This window comes from Jatropha curcas, chromosome 3 (genome assembly GCF_041381405.1).
Source record: "Jatropha curcas cultivar XTBG-Jc1 chromosome 3, XTBG_Jcur_1.0, whole genome shotgun sequence".
In the NCBI taxonomy this organism is placed as follows: domain Eukaryota; kingdom Viridiplantae; phylum Streptophyta; class Magnoliopsida; order Malpighiales; family Euphorbiaceae; genus Jatropha; species Jatropha curcas.
Genome location: NC_143153.1, coordinates 12,512,171 through 12,524,358, shown reverse-complemented (window position 1 = coordinate 12,524,358; position 12,188 = coordinate 12,512,171). Strand labels below are relative to the sequence as shown.

General features: G+C 33.7%; 1 pseudogene; it reads left to right on the top strand.

Moving 5' to 3' along the window:
- Positions 1 to 10,283: 10,283 nt before the first annotated feature.
- Positions 10,284 to 11,295, top strand: LOC149497577 (uncharacterized; annotated as a pseudogene).
- The last annotated feature ends 893 nt before the right edge of the window (positions 11,296 to 12,188 follow it).

The following is a 12,188-nucleotide window of genomic DNA, read 5'->3' as shown; positions in this document are numbered from 1 at the left end:
TGACTCAAATTTTTAATAATTCGAAAGAGGATAATTCGCCTTTTAATAAAAAGCCCAAGTTGGAGAAGTTTCTTTTTACCATATGAGAATTCGCTGCTGCTTTTGGTGTCTTTTTTGCCTTGTCCACTTGTTTATTCTGCAGCTACTTGACAATGCCCACTTCTATTTACAAACAATCTTAAGTTACCTCACACAGTTAGAAACAATCAGAGCTACCTTTTCTCAGTTTTCGTTTATTATTTAACATCATTTTTTTTTTGAAAAAAATTAATGGGTTTGTTTGGCTTTTTGGCTTGTGTGAATCAGCAGGTTGAGATGTTGATATTATTTTTTTGGTTTCTTATGGGTTTTGTGGAATATTTAACTTTGTTGCTTGAATATTTTCATTGTTGAATGCTTTTAGTCAAGATTGTGATATATGAAATTTCAACTGAGCACTAACTGACAATTTTTTTATTTTGGAACATATTAATTTCTTGAATTTCTCTTCGGGGTTATGCTAAAACTATATTGGTTTTGGGTATTACAATTTTGAGTTACAGAACATCAAAGGTTGGGTAAAATTGTGGTTTCCCTCTCCAAGGTCTCTTGCTCCTTAGACATGTCCTAGAAAAGATAGAGAACACAGAGGAGATTTTCAATTTGGAAGAAAAAGATAAAGGATAGAGAGATAGGATAAGTTAGCATTTTAATTAATTTTAATAATAATAAATAGATTTTAATTAATTAAAATGACATGTTGGATAAAAAAATATGAGTTCACGTGATTCTTAGTGTTTGAAGCCACACTTTGGGATTATAGTGGGAACGGGTGCACAATAGTTACAAAATTTAAAAGGTAGAGTGTATAACAGGTCATTCGTAAAATACAGGATGCCATAGGATTCAAACAAAAAAGTTCAAAGGTGAAACTATGTACTTGGCCATTGTTAAAATGACAAAAAAAAAAACTAATATTTGGCACATTTTACAATTATGATAAATCATTTTAATTTTATCAATTTAATACCTTATATTTTATTTTTTATAACAATTGACAATTGTAGCCTCCATATATTGTCTTCCAAATTCAAATGTCTATAATAAACCAGGGATCTATTTGTAATTCAATTAGGTCCAATCTATTATGATATTCCCCGATTTCAAGAGATCTCCTCTCCTAGAATCTTGCTCGGTCTATCCCTTAGCAATAGCTATGTACTACCATGTATAAACCTATCTCAAAGACTAAGAGAGGGTTGCAACCATTATTCATATAAGTTTATTTAAGATTCATCTTTCTCATTTAAGATTCATCTTTCTCTTTTAATCATTCAATCGTTAACATCATTGTTATTATTTTGATACCATCAAATTGGTACGATGAGCATGGAATAAAACTTTAGTGTTAAATTCACTATTTTCATGTCTTCCTATCTCTTCAAATGCCAAACAATAATAGCAACCGAAGCTTTTCTATTGCTTGAATTGCTTCCTCTTTCATGAAAAATTTCCTATGCCTTTTTATATTGACACATTCTCTCTCCTCATTCAAGGCAACTAAAATCCATTTGTCTTTCTATTCTCTTTTCATTATTCCCCTACTTCTCTCCATCAATGGAGTTGTAATTTCTTCTCTATCAATGATGAAGCCATAGCAGGAATGTCAATCGCTACAACTGGTCGTTTGCAATCTCTTTGGAATGGGTGTATCATCATTGTGAATAAACAAAATTGAAGACAAATAAGAAGAGAAATAAGATTCTTCTTGGAAGACTGAAAAGGGAGACTTGATATAACAATTAGATGGATAATATCCTCTGCAGGTTAGTTAACAAATTAAATTTATTGATGGAAAGAGTATGTCAAAAGATTTAGTTCATTGTTGCTTTTGAAGAAGTTATTCTTGAGGCTATTTTCCAGTAGATAAAAGCACTTGGATTAATGAAGAATTTGAAAATAAAATTGTGAAGGGGAGAACAACAAATGGTCTTACTGATCGGAGACAAATTATGTCTACTGATAATTCAAGTTGGACTAGAAGTAGTAAGTTTAGGCTTGGTGCAAGTGTAGTTCAAGGTAGCTTTTATGATTTTTGGATTGGCTAAGCAATGAATGAAGCTTTTGTTATGAAGGATCTGTTAGATTATTTTAATAATCTATATGGCCCATATAATTATTTGGACTGGTTCTAATTAAAGATGTCCCAAGACGATAGTTATTGGGTTTAATAGAATAAGGATCAGTTTGGGTTTAAATACCCTTCCCTCTACCTTATAAAATTGACAGGAAAAAGGAATAAGGAAATAAAAGTATACATGAGACACAATTACCTCATGTATCAGTTACCTCATGTATAGCATACGTAAGATACAGTTTGACATATGTGGAATAACTGTTAATCCATGTTTTTCTATACGTAAGCTATAAATTTTTTCTTCACATATAAGGATAAGGGGTGGTGGATGATTCTTTGACTATTTGCGAGAAAACTAAAAGAAAAGGCAAGAGGGAAGAAATAGAAATCTACTATAACAGTGTGAATCAAATTACTGCAACAAGGAAATCAATGGTCATGGATCAAGGTACGCTTCCGATTATTTATTCTTTCTATCAAACAATTTCTGAACAAGATGATCTAGGATTCCTACATTATAGTTTTAACAGGATCATCACGAAGAATTGCATTTTATTGGATAGGGCTATAGCTTTACTTTCAAGTTCTCGTAATAGTTGATGTTTATGAAAATTTGATGTTGCTTGGTTATCTTGATTCTTTTTAGACTTTTCGCAAAAATACTTTTCCTTATGTCATGATAAAAAAGAGCAGATAACATAATCAAATGCAGAGTGGTTCATTAGCTCAAGTTCAATAAAAGCCAATTATCGAGCTCAAATAGCCAAGTTATAACGCCCATTAAAGCCTATGTGCTCACCTAAAAGAACAAAAAAAAAAAAAGTTATAACGTCCTGATTTTTGGAATTATGAACAGTAGCTTACTGGATTGCTAATTGGTACCAAATTGAGATTTTGGTATGATTTTCAATATGGATAAGTTATTTTCATACTTGTTGAGTCTTGATTGCGATTCATGCATTACATGTTATTAGTTTGTTTATTCATGCATTATATGATTTTGGATTGCGAATTGTGAAGTTGTACCTTAAGAAGCCTAATTGTGGAATTTAATGTGATATAATTCTAATTGCACCAAGTTAATTGAAATTGAATTTGGAAATTGTGTTAATTTGATTTTAGAATATTTTTCCTAAATTAATATGATTTTTCCCTATTTATTGGGTATTTAAATGGTTAAATCGGTATTTTAAAATAATTAATGGTGCTCATAAATATATATTTATATTTATTATTAACTATTAGAATTTAATTATCAAAATGTGATTTGTTAATATGTATTGGTAATTGTTTTTAATTATAAGTATTTATTAGTATTTATTAATAATTATTTGTCAAAATATGATTTATTGATATTTTATATATAATTGGATTTAGGAAAATAAAAAGGAAGAATTAATTTATTATTGGCTTTTTACTATGAGTGGGCACCAGTTGTAGGGGAAAAAGATAAAAAAAAAACATATTTTACATTAAAAACTAAAGAGGTCGCAGCCTCTTATTACACAAGGGGGAAACGCCGCACTCATAACACAGAGAAAAAAAAAACATACAAAGAGATCTTCTTTTACTTCCTTGATTTCTAATACAAAACTTGAGATTTAACAAAAAAAAAAAAAAAAAAAAAAAGAGTGAATTAGATTTAGGATTAGTGAATTGTTCAAGTTATTTTGGTGCAATTAAGCTATATTCGCAAAGAGGCTTCCATAAATAAAGGTGGGCTTCCGTTTCACAGTCTATAAATTGCATTTTGAATCTTAATTAGGAGATTTCTAATTCTTGATTGTTCTTTTGTTTTCATTTCGTTTATGATTTCGTGCCCATAGAGAAGGGTGAACCTTATAAAGGTGATAAGGGCAAAGGGAAGGCTTGATCTTCGAATTGAGCTTACTGTTGTGCATTTGGAGGTTAGTACTCCTCAACTATATGCTTATTTTCATTTTTGATTGGTATTTATTTGATTGATGTGAGGGAATTTTGGGTCTTTTCCTTATTTTTGGTATGATCATTGGTATTGAATTGATAATATTGCATTTGAGTATGTAAGGATGCTATAAATTGAAGGAATTGAAAAATAATAAAATCTAGCCATATGAACTTGAAGAGGCAGATTACTTTAGATCATGTGTTAAGAGTATTTTTGTTAATTTTTGATCAATTGTTCTATTTATGATGCTATAGTGTTGCATGATGTGATTTACAGTGTTGGTTGATTAAATTGGTTCCATAAAAGGGTATGAAATAATGTCAGAGTGTTGCTTCTTGAATAAATGCAGAATAATGATTCTGAGAATATAAGAATTAGGTTTGGGCAAGCTTAGTGTCCAGAGGAGGCTGAACCAGTAAATGCAAAATAATGATTCTAGGAATATAAGAACTAGGCTTGGGCAAGCTTAGCTTCCAAAGGAGGTGAACCAGTAAATGTAGAATAATGAATCTAAGAATATAGGAATTAGACTTGGGCAAGGTTAACTCCCAAAGGTGGCTTAACCTAGGCAGTATCAATTGATGATTGTTTGACTTCTTACACATCTACATGTTAGGATATGATAGTATTTGTCACTTAATCAATTATTAATGCATGAATTGAGTATGTGAGATATGATTTGGGTTTTACCTTGACTTATGATGCCTTATTGGGGATTTGTGCCCAGATGTCACTTAAACATGTGATTGAATGTACCTATATGCAATTGAGTATTACTATTAAGTGTATGTATGAACAACCTAGAATAGAATGCATCTACTGGCTGAACCATGTTCCTTAGGGTATAACTTTGGTTGTTTTTAATTTATGACCTTTATGAGCGAAGCATATAGTAGGTTAGGTTTCTAGCTTGTGTGAAGTTGTATATGGTCAAATGATGCTTTGAGGTTGATTGTATATGATATTTTATTGCTTCACTTTATGAACTCTTATAATATATGAGTACTGCATGCATGTATTCATGTATGAGTAATAATGCAATTAGTGATATGCTTTTAAAAGTTAAATGCTATGCAGTAGGTACACTTATTACTTAACTATCTGTATTGTGATGATTAATAATGGGAAATGATTGAATTGAACTCAATTATGATGCTTGAGCTGCTTATCCAATTGAAATGAGCTTTATACTTATATACTTATATGAGCATGCATGATTAGGTTTATATGAGGCCTGTGAGCTTTCTATATATCATAAGCAGGATACAACCAGGTACACTTAATTGTTTAAATAGTGATTGATGTTGGATAATATGGTTATTATTTAGAAATGAAAATGAACTGAATTGATTAAAATGAAACTACTAAGCTCTTACTGTGATCTTGGTTGAGTAGTTGCAAGAATATGTCTATCTGTTTCTGAAAATAAAGCATGCTATGAAATTAAATTTGGATGGCGCTATGATCATATGCTAGACACGTGGGTGTCTTCAGGATGAGTGGACACACTCTACTGACTCTATATCTAAAAGACTTTTAAGTCTACTATTAAAAGGCTAACTAGCCAGTACTAGTTTGGCTGTTATTAGAAACCGTTCTATTATCTATTCTGCTTCTATTTCTTTTGAGTCATTGTTAAGGCCCAAACTATCTAGACTAATAGAGAAGATATTGTTAATACAACTGTAATGACTGATTACTTGCAATACATGTTACATACAAATTGTTGATATATGATAACTTATTATGCAAGTAAATATTGGATTTTGATATATGATTTCTTATGAAGCAAGTTACTTGTAATAATATTATTATATGCTTACTTGTAAATAAGTTATTATGTGGATACTATAGTTTGATTGCTTGTGCTACATGTTGCCTCAATTGATACATATATGAGATTACTTTTATTACAAGTTAATTAGATATGATATATAAATGTGATATTGCTTGAGTTGGATTCTTGGAATGTAAGTAATGGTGGATATGACTTGTATTGAGTATGAACATTGTAGTATGATGTATAAATGTGGTATGTTAGTTTATATGTTATCTAGATGTGAATAGTATGGTTTCAATGGACCATACTTGTTTGTTAAATTTTTTCATATAATTATTGAGTACCACTAAGTTTTATACCCAGCGTAATGTTTTTAACTCGCGTAGGTTGAAGATTTATTTTGCTCTAGATCTCGAGTACCATTATCGAGAGAGAGCGACTTCTACTTCCAGACTAGAGTATGAGTCTTTTCTGCAGACTCATGGCATGTGTAGATTTGAAATAATGAGGGCTTTGGTTATTTATGTGGAATTTTTAAATTTGTTTTCTTAAGTACATTTGCTTTTTTTTCCCTTAAATGTTTTAAGGAATTATGGTTAGTTTCAGTTGGACTTGGACTCTTATTTAGAGATTGGGCTTATTATGATTGGATTTATGTTTTTGAATTTAAAATTGATTCCTCTTGAGGATTTGTTTATTGAACTTGAATATTGGTTGTTTATTTAGAAGAGACTTTGGAAATTTTATTATTTTTGGAATGATTTATTAACAGGTTTTAAATTATTTCTTAAGTTCATTTTTAAAGGAAGCTCTTGTAGTTTTTCTTGTAGGGTTTACCTAAACTGTTGTAAGTCCGATAAAATGGGTTTCCACTATTGTATCAAGATTTTAAATTCCCCAAATTTTTAAATGTTTTAATATTTTAAACAGGTTAGGTTTTTAAGTCTTCCGCTAAATGTTTTAAGAAATGTAAACTATGTTTGTTTTATTATAAGATCATTTGATACTCGTTTTGTACTAAGAAAGTGAAACGACCCGAAAATTTAATTTCGTAGAATTTTCATTTAAAAACTAAATTTTTTATTTCAACCAATGAGATTATACCAGCTAGTATTTTATTATTGCTAAACAGGACCCGTAAACCAATTCGATTTTTCGAAAATCAAGCGAAAAACTCGAAAACCAAACAAATTGAGCCAAATCATAGAATTAGACCAAACCGGTTCGAATCGAACCGGAATGGTCTAGAAGCTTTAGAATTCTCTTTTCTTTTCTTTTCTTTTCTTTTTTTTTTTTTTCTTTTTCTCTTCTTCTTCTTCCAGCGGCGTCGACCTCCACCCTCTCGCTTTCCTTTCGCTTTTTCCGGTAACCTGAAGCCAGCGCCGTTCCCATCGCCTCCCGCCGCCGTTCCCCGTGCCGCTCTTTCTCTCCCTCACCTCTGTTGTCTCTGGCTAGCGCGGCTGTCGCAGGAAGCCTGCGATTCGTTCGATCGGGAAGTTGCGTTGCAACTCCACTGATTTTCCGGCGACCTTGTCACCACCGAACGGTTCCAGTCCTCCCCTTCATCGACAGCGAGCTTCTCCCTCTCCTTCTTCGTCTCCGATTCTGGCGAAGCATGGAAATCACGAGCGAGTCGCGATTCCATTTCACTCGAGACAGTCGCGTAACCTGCTTTCACCTTCAAGTTTCTGACATTTTCCAGCTGAGTAAGTCAATCCCCAACCTTCATCAGTTTAATTTATGAATTCCTTGATCAAAGATGGAGGTTTTGAATCGTGAATAAAACTATTACATAAATCTAGACCCTAGCTCCTACTGTCATACATTTTTTTTAGGAAAATTTGATTCTCTAAGTTAGTTTAAATTATTAGCTAAGTTAATGGATAAGTTTAGCATGAACAAGGGAATTTTAGTTAAGAATAAATATAGCATGATTATGACAGCAACATTATCGCTAGTACTTGATCTATTGCAGGAATTCATAAATTTAGCTACTGTTTAGGCGAATGTGAATGGAAATTTTGAATTTTTGCTCTTGAAATCGGTATATAAATGATTCCTATATTGGGATGGTTAGATTATTGCGTTTATTATCTATATTGGGATGGTTAGATTATTGCGTTTATTATAAATCCTTGTGAAGAATTAAGCATTCTTTAGCTTAAAAACAACTAGTTAGCTATATGGTCAAGTTCTCGATATCTTAGGAAGGAGGAATTGAATTGTTTCCAATTTGAATGAGTTATAAACTGAATTTTTATTAAAAAAAAAAAAAATGTGCAAAACCGGGGGATATATTATGGGTACTTAATAGGAAATCTTGAAATCCTTGAGCTAGCAGTAATTATTTAGTTGATTTCTTGAATTATAGTGTTTGGGATGAATATGCGAAGTCATAAACCAAGTTCTTAATGCGATATGAGCTCAAGTTTAAGCAAAAATATATTTTTCTTGAGCGCAGTAGCTATTTCAGGTACTTCGTACCATTTTAAATAATTGGTATGGAAACAGATGTATGTAAATATATTTATATTTTCAATACTCTTATGTTGGTTAGTGTTGGTTACTGCTTGATAGCAATATTCCTGCAAATTTAACGATTCAATTGTAAAACTCTTTAGCTATATCTAGAAGTGGTATTTTTATGTTAAGACGGAGAAATTTATGAAGCTTTAGTTATATGTTAAGTTTCGAGTTGAGTTATCTAGTAGAAGAATTTATTAAATTGTAATTTAATTGAAATATTAGTTCTTAATAGTTAGTCTAGAACTTTAATAAATGTTTAATGATATTGTTTATACCTTAAGCAAAGAATTATTGATAATATTCCTAGAATAGTTGAAGGTCTTTTAATTTGTAAATTTTGGTTGATTGGTGATATATTATTGAAGGCGGATGGGTATTTGATTTGATTGATTGCCCGACGGATGGGCTGTGTGGATTGAGTTAATATTGAATGAAATTTTTGATATTTAAACAGGTGGATAGTCCCATTTTTAAGGGAAATGCTGCCGAAATTTCGATAGAACTTAGACTAGTTTTAAGTAATGACATAATTAATAAGTCTATTTAGATTAATTCTATGACTTCATAAATATTAAATAGAGTGCTCTAACTATTTAATTATTTTCATTATTATTCATCGAATTATTCAATTATTTATTTATTTCCATTATAATTTATTTAATTGTTTGTTTATTCTTAATATTATTTATTTATTTATTTATTTAATTGCACTTGAGAATGGTTGTCTAGTTGTGCATTGCATTACGTTGTCCAACTGATCAATATGTCTGCACTTAATTGCAATGTTTGATTAATTGTGTTGTGTTTATGCTATGCTTTGTTTGTGTGGAATTGGGATGAAGTGGACCACCATGGGTTTGTGAGGACGGTCTGTGATGTGGATCCTGAATAAGATATGATACTTGACCGTCGGCCGGGAAAATGGGAGATCGGCGCCCCCTTGTGCACCTGATGATATAGATTATATGGGGATTTACAGGATGGCTTCTTGTTGTTGCGCACCTGATAATCTAGATTTGATTGTAGCCCGCAGGGTGGCCTCCTGTTGTGAGCACTTGATGATCTAGATTGGATGGAGACCACCGGGTTGCCTCCTATCGATATGGAAAAGAAACGAGAGAGTGGAAAAAAAAAAAAAACAATGAGAGGACTGGTCAGTGAGGATTAGACCAGTTGGCCGTTTGGGGGATCGGCTCCCTGGTGCACATGTACGAGAGGGTGAGCCATGTGTGAGGACGGCTCGTTGGGGTTTCAGGTGGCGCCACTGACTAATTTCCACGTGATGTGATTATATGAAGATGTTAATGATTGTGAGTGCTGGTGATGTGTCATTTGTGTGACTGGCTGCGTGAGCATATAACTAGTCGGATGACTAGATTGATATGTATACACATATGCGTGACTGCGTGTGTTGTGCAATAATTATTATTCCTTAAAAAACTCACATGTCTTGTTTAATTTTTCAGGAAGTAAGTTTCTCTTTAATTCGGTATAAGCTATGTTTCTTCACCGCAGGGCTATAAAGAAATTTTCCTAGTTCTATAATTATTTTACTATGTAATTATATGTATAAAAAGCTATGTATACCAAATAGTTAGTGACTCCGCAGTTGTAGAATTTACTTACACTTAGTCGTGTATTATCATAGACGAAATGATTCTGTGAGCCTATATTAGAAATGTGATGTATTGTAAATTGGGCCCGAACTGTGGAATTTTGTAGAAGATAAATTTGGGATAAGATGAAATAAAATCTTGAGGTTTATTTTTTTAGTAATATGGGCTGAATATTTGAAATTTATATTGAGATAGCAAATTTTAGTGTTTCAGGCTTACTACGGGCCTCGGGAGCCTTAAGCTTACCTGGGCCCTAGTGCCGATCCGGCCCATGGAATCGGGTCGTGACAGAAAGCTTGTACATGCCTCTGGCACAAAATGCGACATCTCTTGTCTGGTCCTGCGGGGTCGGAGAGGAGTGTTACATTTAGTGGTATAAGAGCTACTGATTTAGTCGGTTCTGGTTTAATTTACTTGGTTTGACTGTTTTATTTAACTTGTTTTGTTTAACTTAGCACATGCCATTATTTTATTCTGGAGTGGAACTTTACTTTGATGCAGATCTTGTGATTTGTAGGATTAATATGATATCTTCAGGTTCTCTGCACGCTACTGATGAGGAGGTTAATAGTTATGTTCCTCCTAATGGTGCTGATGCTGGTGAATCAGTAGGCGAGCATGTGTCGGCTGTAGAACCTGCTGCTAGTGGTCCAGTAGCTCAAGGGCAGAATGTGTTACTGCAATAGCTTGCTGATGTTCTCAGGCAGGTTGTAGGTCAGGCCCCAGTTGTTCCAGTGGTCGTTCCTCGACCCCCTATTGATAAATTGCGTAAGTATGGCACAATGGATTTCAAAGGCAAGAAGGAGGATGATGCTAGTGCTACTGAGTTTTGGCTTGAGAGCAATGAGAGGGTTTTAGAGCAATTGCAGTGTTCTCCTAGTGATAGTTTGATCTGTGCTACTTCCTTACTGAAAGAGGCAGCTTATCAGTGGTGGTCTACCATTTCAAAGATGTTGAGGTTGAATAGAGGACTTGGGACTTCTTTCTGACTGAGTTCAGGAAGAATTATGTGGGCACCTTGTATGCTAAGTGAAGGAAGGCAAGGTTTCTGGATCTGAAACAGGGTAGGATGACGATCTCAGAGTATGAGAGGGAGTTTATTCAACTAAGTAAATATGCTTCAGAGCTGATTCCTAATGAAGAGGAGAGATGCAAATGGTTTAAAGAAGGGCTTTATGATGAGCTGAAGTTTTCACTAATTCCACATCACCACACTCAGTTGTCTGCTTTGGTGTCTGATGCACAAGAGCTTGAGGAAGTCAAGATCCATCAGGCGGCCAGGAGACAAAGAAGCCATCAAAAAAGGGTTCATAGTGCACCTTTCGAATAGACTTCTACAGTGTATACTTCTAGTAAGAGGCATAGATGATCACCGCCATCTAGGCGTAGAAAGAGTTAAAGGCAGGGATAGAGTCATGCTAGCAGAGAAACTCCTTAGACTACTTCTATTGCTAGTGTAGGAGGTACTGCTCGAAGTGATATTCCAGCCTCTACTTCTTGTGGTAAGAAGCATGGGGTATTTGTAGGAAAGCTTCTGGTGCTTGTCTGAGATGTGGTTTGACTGAGCACATGATCAAAGATTGTCCGAAGACAATAGTCAGTAATGGTCAATAATCAGTTAGATCTACTCCTGTGGCTCCTAGAGGCAGGGGTAGAGGTGCAGCTGGTAATGAAGGACAGAAAGGAGCTTCAGAGACGGTGGATAAACCTGAGTTTAGAGCTCCAGCCTGAATGTATGCTATGAAGGGCAAAGAAGACTAGGATTTAGCAGATGTTATAGTTGGTATGTTTTTTATTCTTGGTACCTTTGTACATTCTTTGGTTGATCCGGTTTCTACTCATTCTTATATCTCCATGCATCTGAGTATCTTGGGTGATTTGAATTGTGATGTTTTAGACTAGAGGATAGAAGTTACTGACCCTTTGGGTGATAGTGTGATAATTAATCGGGTTTATAAGGAGTATCCTTTGATGATTCATAGACATGTGTTCATGGGTGATTTCATTGAATTGCCGTTTTGGGAGTTTGATGTGATTCTGGGCATGGATTGGTTGTCCAGACATGAAGTTGTTGTTGATTACAGGCGCAAGAAGATCACACTCCAGACACCTTCAGGTGAGGAGATTGTATTTATGGGTGAAAGGGCATACTTTCACTTTAATGCGATCTCAGCTACTATAGCTAAGAAGTTGATTCAGCAAGGTTGTGAGGCTTTTTTAGCC